Below are 14,365 nucleotides of genomic sequence, written 5' to 3'. Positions count from 1 at the left end.
AATAGGCATACCTGTGCATTTGGGAATGCACCTGAAAATTTACAAAAACATTTTCAACTGCTTACTGAGTCTTTAATTGCGGGCACTGATGTGTTTACTCCCCATACAATTGCACAACAATTAAAAGATCTATTTGCACACCTACAAATTCTGAGTTTTAACACATTCTTATTTCTGTAATAACTCAAATCCCACCTGAGCAAGGTGGGAAAACTTCTTGCCTAAGGTATTTTTTCTAAAATGAGGAAAATTGGAAGAAAATTAAAACCAAAGCTCCTGAGCTACACCTTTCCTTCCCATCATACCAGCAGAGCACACTCTAAGCCCTGGGAATTACATTTCTATCTGAGGCAAAGTCAAATGAAACAGCCTAGTGCCAAGCAGCGCTACTGCCTTGCTGAGAGCTGCAGCATGCTGTCTGTTAGGTTACCTGGCTGTTGCAAAGCAAAAGCAGGCCAACCTGCTCCTCTCATTTGTAATTTGCTGTGTTTTGGTATAATACATTAAAAGCAAGGAGGGTTACGCACTGATATCTGAAACAAAATGTACTGCTGTACCTCGTCTGTGTAGGCAAGAGAGTAGAATTCAAACTTTTAAAATTAGGGAAATTATCATTTTGCACCAAATTTGCCTCCTTGCTAATTCCCTCCCAACAGTAGCCATAAAAATTCTGTCTGAAGAAAATACAGTTCACAGGTCAGATTGAAAAATTCCGAGCTTTAAACTCTCGAAATAAGCCCCAACCTTATCCAGGTATCCGGTATTCAGAGGAATCTCTTCCCTGTTCCTTCTGGTGGGTGACCTGACCATCACCTGAAGCTGTAAATAGCCCCAAGGTTCCTTGGCTATTTCTTGCCTACTATAATCAGGGTAAACAACTTCTGAAAAATTATGTTCCTTTTTGTTTTAACTGTAATGGGCATGGCAAAATCTTTTAATTGGCCCTGCCAGCCCCACTGTGCTGCCAGGAAGCCCTTTCATCACTCCAGGCTCAGGGAATGGAGCGAACCAGGGGCTTAGTGAATCCCCAATAAGAGAAGCACCTCCAAAGCACATCCCTCAGTTAGGATGCCTAGGGAACAGGATAGGTCTAAAACTGGCCAAAGACCCAGACTTTACAGTCAACTTCCCAATAGCCTCAAGTGAGTCATTTTAAGTGCAATCTTAGGCTCCTTCTTTTCTTCAGCTTCCTTTTTCAAATCTCACACAGCATTAGTTTGGATCTGTCATTTTTGAAAAGCAGGAACTCTACTGCTTCTGGCTCAATTCCTTGCAGTAAAAACGCAGGTGAGATTCAACAGAGGGTATTCTATTTATCCTGCCAGTAACTGGAAACTGCTCAATGACTAAAATGTTAAGATTGGCAAAATGAGGCAGCCAGAATAAAGACTCAGGAAGAGCAGATTCAAAAGAGGAAGGCCTGAGACTGAAAGTCTGCAGAGGTGGAAAGGCATGTCAAAAAAACTCTCTGCCAGCTCCTGCTGGCTGAGAGCTCAGGAGCAGCTGTGGAGCCAGAGGAACATTGCCGTTTTAAATTGCACTAAGCTTAACCTGACAGTCAGAGGTCCAGATGCTGACTGGACATGTAGTTCATGACTAAATGAAGAGTGGCACCAGCAATCTCACCAGTGCACAGGAGCACCAGAAAGCAGTGTTTACCTGATAAAATGGAGCTATCGCCAGGTTATGGGGGCTGTTGCAACTGCTTTGCTCTTTGAAAATGCTGTATACAATCTCACCACATGATGTGAGCTTTTTCCTTCCAAGAGAAAAAATATTGGCACACAGTGAGATACGCATTCTTAACCTTTAAACTATATTATATATATATGTCATGATATCTTACATGATAACTAGGCTAGCACAATTACTTCAACCCACTGTTATGGACTTAAACTTATCAAAGACTTTGCATTGTGAGCTATCAGAATATCTCAGCAAGTCAACAATATTAAGACAAACTGCTACTCCTATAGTCCACTCTATATTCAAGCCATAGTCTACATAATTTTCACTGTTAAGCAGTCTGGCTAGCAAGAGCCCTCTGAATTTGTCAGAATGATCTATATTTATTTTTTTTTAAAAAATGTTCTATAATTAATTTCTCTCTCCTAAAATAGCATGATGACGAAATCTGTGATTTAATTCCTCTGCAGTTATAGCTCTGACTACAGCCTAGAGTTCAAAATATTCTTTGTCAACTATCACAGGTTCTACTAAGCATAGATCTTTGGCTGCCAAAGATTGCATGTGAAGTTGTATTTTAAGTACTAGAAGTAGATTAGCTTGGCAAATGGAAGTAATATTAGGCATTCAACAACTGTTCACACACAGTCTGGAACATAAAAATTGAGCTGATGAAGTCGGCAGCTTGACAGAGAAAGAAAGAGTGTGAACACATCACCATCATCAATTTTTTTTTTCCAGAGAGCTCCGAGACACCAAACAAAGAAAATATATCACCCACCAGCTAATAACAAAGAGAGCAGTTTGGATTAAGATTTTGTTCAAAAACAGTGCAGGCTAACAACACACCACCTCTGTGCACAAGAGATTACTCTGGGTCTGATCCAGGGTATGGCAGAGGTCCATGGTCACAGCAGCTCAGTGATTTTTCCCTCAGTCAGTAATGAGCTCTCCTTTTTCTCAAGGGTTAAGGCCTTAACTGAAAAGTTAAAATGCTGTAAAGAGATTTTTTTAGTTGTCTACAATTCATAAAATACCATGCATAAAACATCCTTCATGTTCAAATCACTGAGACAATGATGGATTTTAAGGGTCTAGCATTCAAAAAAATTTTAAGGGTCTAGTGTTCAAATGGAGAAGCCCTTTTTGTAGGCATCCAGAGTTACATCTGTATTTTTGTGGTTGTAATACAATCATTAACTGATGCACCTGTCTCTCCATCTAAATGTAGATTCAAATCAGTGAGGAGTATAACATCAGTGCATAGCTCCTCATCCATATTTTGGTCTACAGGCAGATCATCTCTGATAGCACTCAGATCCTCCTAACCAAGAAGCCAAATTGTCTTTACAAATCATACTACTAATACCAGAAAGACTTCTATAACCAAAGAAACAGTAGCACTTAAAAATAAGTGCAACATCCCATCACGAGTACAAAATGCATTATCATTGAATATTTTTGGATGCATGCAAACTTGGCAGGTTTATTTTCAGCTGAAGTCCACTCCTCAAAAAATTTTGGAGAAGCCAAAACATTTCAACAGTTTAAAAAAAAAAAAAAAACAAATTTTTCAGTTTTGTCTTTAAGCAACATTTTGCTACAATACTTGGGCAGCACAATTTTTTCTTCTCAAAACCATAATATTTTGCAAGAGGTTTGGTATTTTTTGGTGAAGAAAAGGACATCTCTAACCAAAAAATACCAAAATCCTTCTGGTTTTGTGAGCCTATATAATTTCTGATATAGGCCCCAAACTTTTGGTTCAGTTGACATAATTAACAGTGACAAAGCTTTATTTGCAGATGAGAAATGTGGATGATGAGGCCCAGCTACTTTATTCAGATTCACAGACAAAAACACTATGCTGAGCATTAGAACTGGTCTCTACATAATCTTGGAATCATGAAGCTGAGAAAGTTAAACGATGCTTAAAAGAAGGCAGCCCCAGATATACAAACCAGAAGTGGAGGGTTATGGAGCAGGGATGAGAAAAGGCTGGTTGCAAAAGCTAGTACATGGAAGGAGAGAAGCACAGAGAAGAGCCAGGAGTACTATATGATTGTAAAAGGTCATGCCAAAGGAGCTGAAGTACACCCCCAACACATAGAAAATGTCAAAGGCTCTATAGAAGTCCTGTAGTGATCTAGTCACAGTACAGAGTGAGGAAATGAGGTCTTAAAAAAAAAAGGAAAGATTTAAGCCAAGGAGAAGCTACACAGCATCTTCTGCAATATTTACAAAGAATAAAGTAATCATTTTTAGCCTGTAAGAGAATTAAATATCAGTGTAAAATGGAACTTAATGGAGCTCTGTCCCTAATAGAAATAAATTGTGCTCTTAAAGTATCAGTTTATCTCCCTGATTTTAGGTATATATTTCAGAAGAAATAAATGGCACCTGAAGAATCAATTTCTCCCCATTGACTATGACAGGAGTCTGATTTATCTAGCATTCATACAAATGTCTGCAGGGTCAGCTAAACCCTACCCATTCAGCCTGTAAGGAATAGAGCTACCTATTTTGGGTAGTTTCAAGCTTACTTTTTCAAAAAGGACAGAATCATGTTTCTCTAGTAACTTTTTGATTCCACGTGTTCTTCAACAGAGGGTCCTTCAAAATGGAAATAGCTCCATGCTGTCTACATGCAAAGGTCTATTTGTTTATAGTGGATTAAAGAAGTCTACAAGTCATCAACATTTTACATACAACTTTTTAACATGAGTTTACACTACACAACTATAAACAGGTCAGAAATAAGTACAGTGCAAATATGTTAATATCACCAGCTACTAATTTCTAAGTTAAGAAAGTTTAAATTCAAAATGCTTCCTCTGGATCTGTAGCAAATTTTAGGCCTTCATAGTAACAGTTGTGGATCTTATTCTATCTTACTCATAAACATTGTTTAATCCTAAAAATCAATTTTTTTTTCCATGAAATGCCCCTAAGCCAATGACAGTCAATACCACAAATCTTTGTTTCTGTTTAAAATAGGTGATGTACTAGCACCAGTAATGCAAATTTCTTCATTCTGCGTGTGCATCATACATCTTTCCTGTTCTCCAGAAACGCATCCTGAAGGGGTGATTCGCTTCTGTAGCCAGAAGTCTGGTCTCTACTGAGTTCAGCACTAGCATCATGACCTCATTTTATCTGTGAAGCTGATAATTAATTTCTTCTTACTGAAACCGTGAACCTTGCTGCTATCCATACTAGACTGGCCTGGATTTAAACTACCAGCAGAGATGATGGCTATTTATATAGCTAGTGTTGTATATTTGGGATGTATCTAACATTGTCTTAGAACCATGAAGAGTGCAATAGTAACATTACCAGAAGAGGTGTGATCAAGTAAAGAGACACCTCTGCCTCTACATGCTCATTTTCAGAATGGTTTAATTGAATTTCCTGACATGAAGAGAGCTATTTCTGGTCATCTATGCAGTGTCTATTGCCCTAGAAAAAAGTCTGCAATAGGATGCCTTAGTCAGTTTTAACTACACAGATGTGGAGTAATATTAGAAGGGTAAAAGGGAATAGTAGGCCTGTGTAATTTTCCCTCTTGCAGAGACATGTACTACAGCACAAAGAGATCACCCACAAATGTAACCATTTCCAGAGAAATCAGACATGAAAAACCAACACAGATCTCATGCCCCAGTGAGGAGTGTACTACAAAGCCCTTAATGTGACAGTAACATGCATATTTTTCAATCATGTTACAAATGTTCTGTCACAGGCCTATTGCCATGGCATGAGATGTTCCAGGGACATCAGCAGGTTTGGTTCTGCATTCCTACAACTCCCCCACTTGTCTGTTCTTGCTAACATTCTACTTTGCTATGTGAAAAATGTGTGTTCATTTATGTTCCTTAAACCAACTCTCACTTTGATGCCTAGTGAATAGAGAATAAACAAGCCAAAATAACTGCTCCAAAAACACTGGCCACTAAACTACTGTGCAGCAAAAATAAGGCAGATATTTTGAGACATGCTCTCGATACACAGCCCTTCAGGCAAGATTTCTTTTCTCAGCAGCTCTCCTTTAAAAAAAAGTCTGCTAGAAATTCAGGCTATTTGAATTGGTGGGACGTGAATAATGCACTGCAAGGGAAAGAAGCCTCCTGCAAGAACTTTTCAACAGCAGCAATGACTGGTTTATAGTAATATAAGGTATCTTCTTGTTTGCCTCTGGACCTTAGATGAGACAGTGTTTTGCAGAGTAAAGCTGCACACCACAACTACAACAGTACATTTGTTCACAGGTGTTAGCTCCCATATACAAAACTGACTCACAAACACACCTTCCAGACAAGACACCAGAAAACTGAAATTTGCAAAATGAAAGCCTAGGCTCAGGTGATTTGACAGCTGTTCAAGAAACCAAAGGACAGAAGAAATAGCATTCCAGATCCTTCACACTAACTACTGCTCTCAACACCCACCAGCATGTCTTGTTCTAGCTGTGTGTCAACAAATTCAGGTCTTGAATAAATGACTTCTCAACAGCAGAAATTTCAAGATCAGCTAAGATCGTTTTGCTGCGCAAAAAATGTGCTGCTTTTTAAGGTCTGGAGAAGCTCTCATTCTTATTTCAAAAAGTTATGTTCTCTGTCCACAACTGAAATTATGTATTTTCATACCAAAAAAATCCATAATAAGTTTTAAATGTTAGAAAATGTACATGAAAGTGGTCAGACAAGGGGATAAACAGCTTTCCCTGGAGTACCATAGTAACAATTTTGCTCATTTTGCTCTATATACACCTGCTTTAGAAACATGCTTGCATCAACAAAACAATCAAATACCTTTTTCACTACCTCAGACATCGTCTGGGAGTAGATGCAGAAGGATGTTAAGTCAGTGGCAATTCAAAAGTGCCTGGTACCTCACAGCTGAACCATGGTGCATTTTGGGGTCTGACCTGAAGCAATAAAAACCTGCCTGTGTTTTGGATTTTTGCATAAGAAGACACACAAACCCACTATGAATAATAGATATCTCTGTCTTGCTTTCTAAGACTAAGCTCATGCTCATGTATAAAAAATAACTGTGTTTCAGCACTGGCTGTTCCAGTGACCACCACAAGAATTTTAATCAAATCTTGCATATAGCTGGGACTTCAGAGATTATTTGATTTCTTCTCATGAAAGAGAGAGACAGCTCTTGTTTCAATTAATATTTTAATCTCACAGAACACTGCATAATCAAAAAATGTAAGAGGCCCCTGCAATTTCAAAAAATTGAACTCAGTAATTAAAATAAAGATTAAAAATATCATGGAATCCTTATGTGGCCGTAGCAGTATAAATACACTTCAAGATACCATAGCAACACTTCCTCTTTTATTATTAAATAAATTAAGCATCCTGCAGGCTCATAAAATGCCAGCCAATGCAGACGTATTTTGGGCATCACTCCATAGAGCATTCATTCCTCTGCTGCTCCTCTTCTCTTGAGCTTGTCATACTGAAACACTAGAGGTCAGCCTCCCAAAGAAATCTAACCACTGCTCTGTTTTAAATCCATGAGGATTTATGGGACTTGGACTTTACTGCACTCAGAAGTGGCACTGGAGATGCGGTGATTGGCAGAGCACCACACAAAACTACGCAAGGATGTCAGGCCGGGGGAATGCTTTTGTTCTTAAGCCAATCTTTGAGTATTTTGATGATGAGGATTGAACCAGCTAGAGAAATGTGAATTTTGCATTGTATTCCACAGACACCTGTATGAAGCCTAGATTGCTGTCAAGCACAGAGACTGAATAAACCAAAGGTTCTGCTGTCTTTTTCCCAGGACAGAGAATTCAAGTTTCCCTTTTTGGCCATCTTAGATTCACAGGAATTTCCAAAAAGGTAAAGGGGCTAACAGCAAAAGAGTTATATATTAAACGTAACAAAATACTACACTGGACCATAAAGAGAAAAGCTGTGTTTCTTGCACAAAGAATAGAACAATGCTTTTGTTTCTTTACTTGTTATAATTACAACTGTTGCATTTACCAAGGATAAATCATCCATGACCAACCTGATCACCTACTAGGCAAAAATGAAAGAATCTGGGGACAAGGGGAGAGCAATGCATATCATTTATCTCAGCTTTAGCTTTTGACACTATCCTCCAAAACAGTCACATAGTCAAGTTTGTACATTACATTGGATGCGTAGACAACTACATGGATTGAAAACTGGTGCAATGGACAGGCTCAGAGGGCAGAGATACATGGATCATACTCTACCTGGAAGTAGCAAGCAGAGTCCTCTTGGGGCCTATCCTGGGATCTGTCTTCCTTCACATCTTTATGACCTGGAGGAAGGAAGCCATGGAGGCCACTCTCATCAAGCTTGCATGTGATACCAAATTGGTGGTGGTCATGTCAGGGGGAGCAGTTGATGCACTCAAGGGCAGGACTGCTGTTCAGAGGGATGGGCTGGAAGAATGGGCCAACAGGAACCCTGTGAAATTCAGCAAGGACCAATGCCAAGTCCTTCTCTACCTGAGAAGGAGGAACCCCTCGCAAGAACACAGCCTGCAGCTCTGTGGAGAAGGAAGGTTAGGTCTTGGCAGACACTGACCTGGTTGTGCGTCAGCAAGGACCCTTGGCAGCAATGAAGGCCAACGGCATCCTGGGCTGCATTATCAGCAGCACACCTGGTACATCAAGGGCAGTGACTCTCAGCACTTGTTACACCACATCTAGAATATGGCATCCAGTTTTGGGGCCTCCAATACAACTCAGGCATCAATCAATTGGAAGAAGTTCAGTGAAGGGCCACTGTGATGATTGGTGTCTGGAGCATTTGTGCTGTGAGGAGAGGCTGAGGAACATAGGCTTGTTCAGCTTGGAGAAGAGATGGTTTTGGGGAAAGGAATAGCAGTCTACCACTATCTCTGACAATGATACAAAGAACACAGAGCCAAGCCCTTCACAGTACTGTGGGAGGATGAGGGGCAACAGGCATAAACTGAAACAAGAAGGGTTACACCTGGACACGAGGAAAAACTGTTTTACTCTGGGACAGTCAAGCAGTGACAGCAGTTACACAGGGCTGTGCAGGCTCTATCACTGGATGTTTTTAAGGTCCAACTGGATAAAGCCTGAGTAGTCCAGCTTCTCTGCCCAGCTGACCTTGCTTTGAGCTGGAGTTTGGCCTAAAGAAGTCCTGAAGTTCCTTTCAACCTGATTGGCTTTACAACTTTTCATTTCAGGATATGCTGTTTAAAAAGTCTGTAAAGGACATTCCCTTCTTTCATTTTAAAGCTTAGCCATAAAATTACATAGAGTTTCCCAAGTCAGGGGATTATAAATTAGGACATCTCAGTTTCAGTCTTTATCATTACTCTGTAATGCAATCACTCCTTCTATTTCAGGTTGAAAGGCTTTACACAAAGGCAAAGCCTTATTAGATAGTGCTGACCTGTGCTTCTCATCCCAGGGAACAACAACAGGCACTTTAAGATGGCAGAAGCCACTTCACCTCAACATGCAACAGCAGTTCAAGAGTCAACAGCAACACTACACAAGACATCAGGACAGGAGGTGAGGCAAAATAATGAAGCTATCAGGAAGATGAAATATCAGCACAATATTAGGATAACTACCAGAACAGAACTGCCCAGACTGAAAAATGGGCCAGAACTCAAGGTGAGAAATCTCTGTTTTGACAAAAATCAGCCATTAAGGTCTCAGATAACTAAGTGCAGGGGAAGGGCAAGCCCTGCTGAACCTGGGATCCCCGCAGCCTCCTGCCACCTACTAACCAGGTTGTTTTTCTTGTTTTGCTTATTTTTCTCAGTCCAGTGGAATTACTACTGGGCATTTCCTTACTGCAAAGGCATTTCCTTTGTTTGCTTATTTGCTCACTTTGCTGAATGGTCTTTTCATTTCCAGACATTTCACTCTCCTTCCTTCTATTGTTTGCCTTTTCCATCCTTTTTTATGCTCAATTAGCTATCCATTCTCCATCCCTTCTCCCTAGGCAGGCACACTGCACTTCTTGCACGGCCATAACCATCCCCAAATCTCTGTCACCTCCAGCTCTTCCAGAACTAGTGACCAGAACAGATCACTTGATGATGCAGGTGGCATTCCACCCCACCTGTGAACTGGTGAGACAAGCAGCAGGTCTTCTGACAGCACTGTGCTAGACCACATATATCTTCTAGTTAACAGATAACCATCAGAACAGCTTAATGTTAGTGACTGCTTTCTAGTGTAATGTCTAAATTTTTAGTTTCATGACTCAAAGAAAATAGAGAGAGAGAGAGAAAAGGTACAAAGCTAAATAGAACTATTTTCATATGCAATGTACATCTAAATTAGGATGTGGGAGAGAAAGGATGAAGAATGAGTAAATGATATTTTATCCCCAAATGGAAATAAAAACCATTGCAACTTCTAGCCAAAAGTAATGAAATGCACTGTTGTGTTGCTGTCCTCCAAATCTTAGTGGAAAACAAAAATCAGCACAAATCCACTGCAGACACAGTAGCCTACATCAGCTGAAGTACTGGATGTTTTATTATAAAGAAACTGTATTTTTAGAAAGGCAGAAAATATTTAGGGTTTGGGTTTTTTTTCCCTTTTTTTAGTGCCTTCTTTCCCCATTTTACAAAAGCTTATTACTTAAACTATGCATTTGGGATCTACATTTGGGATCAGAGGCATAAAAGCACAACTTCAGTGAGGCTGCAGTTCCTGAAATCCTCTGCAAAGCTGGGTCTTACTGATCCTGCCTGACACAAGGGATATACAGCATAAATGTGTCTCAGGCTTGGCAAGAAATTGTCTCAATAATCAGGTCTAGCACATACAGTAGAATCGTCCAAGAAAGAAGTCTAAGAAACAACTGTGGAAGTAGATGGAAAAGAAGACAGACAGGAAAGCACTACAAAAGACACTTCCTCCCTCCCTGCATAATTTAAGCCACGTATTTATGAAACATAGTGAAGGTCTAATTACGTTAGCTTGTAATGAACACTTAACTGTAATTAGTCACAGTTTCAAGCTGGAGGGAACAATTATTTTCATTACTGCTAATTAATGTACAGGATGCTGTGTAAGATTTTTTTTTCCTAATTCTAATGAAGTGACCTCACCCATTTCATTGCTTTCCTCTCAATATGGCAGGTTTCAGCTCTGCCTTCTCTGCAGCTCATGACAATCCCATTCCATTTATTCTTTTGCTTTCATGAGTCCTTTCAAATCTTCAAGCTGTGTAATTTCTATCCATATCTCAAATTCAGCAAAGCATTAAAGTATTTAGGTATTTTCTTAGCATAGGTGTGTAGTAGCACTGACTTCAATGGGTTTCTCAGAATTGGATTTCTAAGAATTTCATTTCAGCAGTTATTTTCCAGACAACTGTATTTTCAATGTTTGGCAGGGTTTGGTTTTTTTCATTTCCACTCTCAGACATGTAAAAGAAAAAATTATTCATTTTTTTTGGCTGAAATATTTGATTGTCAAAGTTATGCTGGGAAAAAAATCAATCTTTTTCACATATGAAAAAAGTAAAATGATCAGATGAAGTTATTCATATGGACAAAAAGTAGTTGAATATGGGGCTTTTTTTTCTAGAATTGGTTGTTGTATGGCACCCATAACTACTGTCATGAAGACCATTTCCTGCATTTTTCCACTATTTTCAGTTTCTTATCTTCAAATCAGTGGTGATCTGACATCCTCACTGAATCAATTATCAGCTTATTCTTCTGCTGTCTTCTCCTATCAAGAAGATATCAAAGATATCTTTGATATCTTCATGGTAACATTTCAAAACAGTCTGCTGTATGATCATTCAGCAATCACCTTATTATTATTTTTTTTCTTTGGGGTTGAGTAGGACCGTTTCTAATTCTTGGGAAAGTTGATATGAATAATTTGGCTACCACATAATTCCCAACAGCTGTATTATTATAGCAGAAAATTAGAGTCTTTCACCAAAACTAGCACGTTCTGAACACTCAAAATGCAGGCAGCACATCTCAGCTTAGCAATCCTTTCAAAAAGCAAAATTTGCATTTAAAATTGGCCTTTCCTGATTTGTGGCATAATGATAGGCCAATGGGGGAAAGCTTGCAATCTCTTGTGTTTCATCTAGATTGTATAAACAGAAGTTACATTGTCCAGAGAATATTTGTGAGAAATATTAAAATCCACTGAAACATTCATAACTCACACACATGCTTGGTACCATTTCAAGGCAAAAGGAGCCCAGGATTTTTAAGCATATATGCCATGTTCTTACATGTTACTCTCCTATTTAATTCAGTGAATGAAACAACAGCCAAAAAAACAAACCTGGGAATGATGTAAACCCTGATTTCTCAAGTCATAAACCAGACTCTACTAGAGATTAGGATGACATCAAAGGGTAGGGCATTACCTTTCCTTACATGTTCATCTGAAACACCTGGTACTGCCTAGTACTGTTGGATATGGACACCAGAGCAAAGACACCACATGGTTAATCAGTGCAATGATTCCTATGTGTTCTGCGAGTCATTGCCACGTAGGAGAAAGAGGAATATTGATCTCTGTCTTCATACACTACAACTAAATCCAGACATATTATGGCCTTTGAGAACTCTTGCAAAAAGTCTCACTACAGTGAGCCCACAAAAACAATTATCATCTCTCTATAACTACTAAACAACAGGAACAACCATCTCTGACATAATCCTATGACAGTCTCTGCTACTCCATAAACTCCATATAGATAAATACCAGAGCTGGGTTTCGGTCTGCAGTAAGACCTTATGCAAGTGATCAAGGCTGACATTGTTAAATAGGTTGGTGCTTGTCACAGCTCAAGACAATGAATCGCTGAATTTTGAGCTGTATGGATTGTACTACTAGGAGGCACCAGGATCAGAGAAAACATTCCTCAGAAATGGTTCAGCTCACTCACCTAAGTACAACCTACAGACCTACCTATGGAGCATGTTTGTTTTCATAAAGTAGGACCCACCACTTCACAGGCATGCATACTTCAGGACAGACAAAAAAATCTCAGTGTGAAAACTAGTTCTATGTTTTTTCCTACAGATTAAATATTACCTTATGTGATAAACCCACAGTAACCTACCATAATGTAGGTTAATGTAAAATGCAATTTTAATATTTTGCATTTCTTTCATACTGCATTTCCTACCTTGCCTTATGTTTGTTTGGAGTGGCTTTTCAAACTGGTTTCCCCACAGTGCTGACAGTAATGAATAAAGAAGCTCCAAAAACACTCAGAAGAGGTATTTGAAATCCTCCACGGCAATATGCAGGTACACCAAAATAGCTCACAGCACTCAGGCTATTACCAGGAGGCATGTTTTAATATGACAGACACATAGCAACTCATCATCTCCAAAAGCAGGGAAGGGAGAGAAGGAACTCCAAGTTCTCTGAGCACTTTGCGACATCCCCGATTTATGTAATCCACAAGTTAATGAGAAAAGGAATATACAGCTTCCCCTGGTGAAGTCCTAAGCAGCTAATATGATATGTCCACTCTTCCTATAGTTCTTTAATTAAAGAAAAAAAAAAACACTAGTCACTGAAGATGCCATTAGATTTCCCCGCAGCTTCTGAATAATTCTGTGATTTTGTCCTTGACAGAAGATAAAGGAACAATGCATATCATGAGGACCAAGCCTATTTCAAGGAAGGAGGCCCTTCTCTGCAGTTTTTTCCATGGATAATTCAGAAACCAGAATCTGTGAATTAAGGTCAGCAAATCAAGTGACATGAAAAGAAAATGAAATCATAAGCTGTGCTGCTATAATCCCTGAAGTGCAATGCAGCACTCCTTGCCCTCAAAACATTAACACCAACATGCACAAAGCAACACAAGCAGAAAGAAACTTTATACTTTGGCTATCTGCTTGAGTGTTATTATGCTGAAATGCAATATACAAAAACATGTATTTACCACTATATATTCATTGTGGTGACTATACGCTCTCTGGTAGAATGGAAAGAGAAGCCCTAATGCAAAGCCTGGAAAACAACATTATCTGTCCCATGTGAAACCCTGTCATAAAGGCATCTTCAGTTGCTGGAAGTCTGGAATTAAATAAATTTTGCAGCCCTGGATAGTGGAGCAGCTCCTCAGGAGCTTCTGTGCCCAGCACAAGCCTGGCCCCTAGTGGATGAGCACCTGGGGAACCTTGCTGTGATAATTTAAGACACTGCTATCTGCTCTTCCCCTCTGTGGGAAGGATGCATTGAACAGGTGACCATGGCCAAGCAGCCATCACATGAGTCTCAGCATCTCAGTCTGCACCAGAGACAAAAGAGAGATTCGAACAGAGGCAACAGACTTCTGAACCACAGTAGCGACTGAACACACAGACGTCTTTCAGTATCAGTCTGCTGCTCTACATTGGGGGCAGCACCTCAGACACGAGTCAATCCTCAGAGGGGTAGGAGAAACTTATACTGCATATTTATGGATGGTAAATGCCTTAGGAAGCCCTGGGCAGAATTTGGGTCTTCTATGACTCCCCTGACATGCTGTCTTCCAAATTCATTAAACACTGCTGTGACTCAATTAGCAACTTAACCCATAAAATTTGAGTCATCTTTCTACCTACAGCATGGCTGTGAGGGGCACAGATCTACTCCTTCTGACTCCAAACGATGGGAACAAAATTATGATTTTGATTTACTTTTCCC

This window comes from Strix uralensis, chromosome 3, assembly GCF_047716275.1.
Source record: "Strix uralensis isolate ZFMK-TIS-50842 chromosome 3, bStrUra1, whole genome shotgun sequence".
Taxonomy (NCBI): Eukaryota; Metazoa; Chordata; class Aves; order Strigiformes; family Strigidae; genus Strix; species Strix uralensis.
This window is presented reverse-complemented; position numbering follows the sequence as displayed.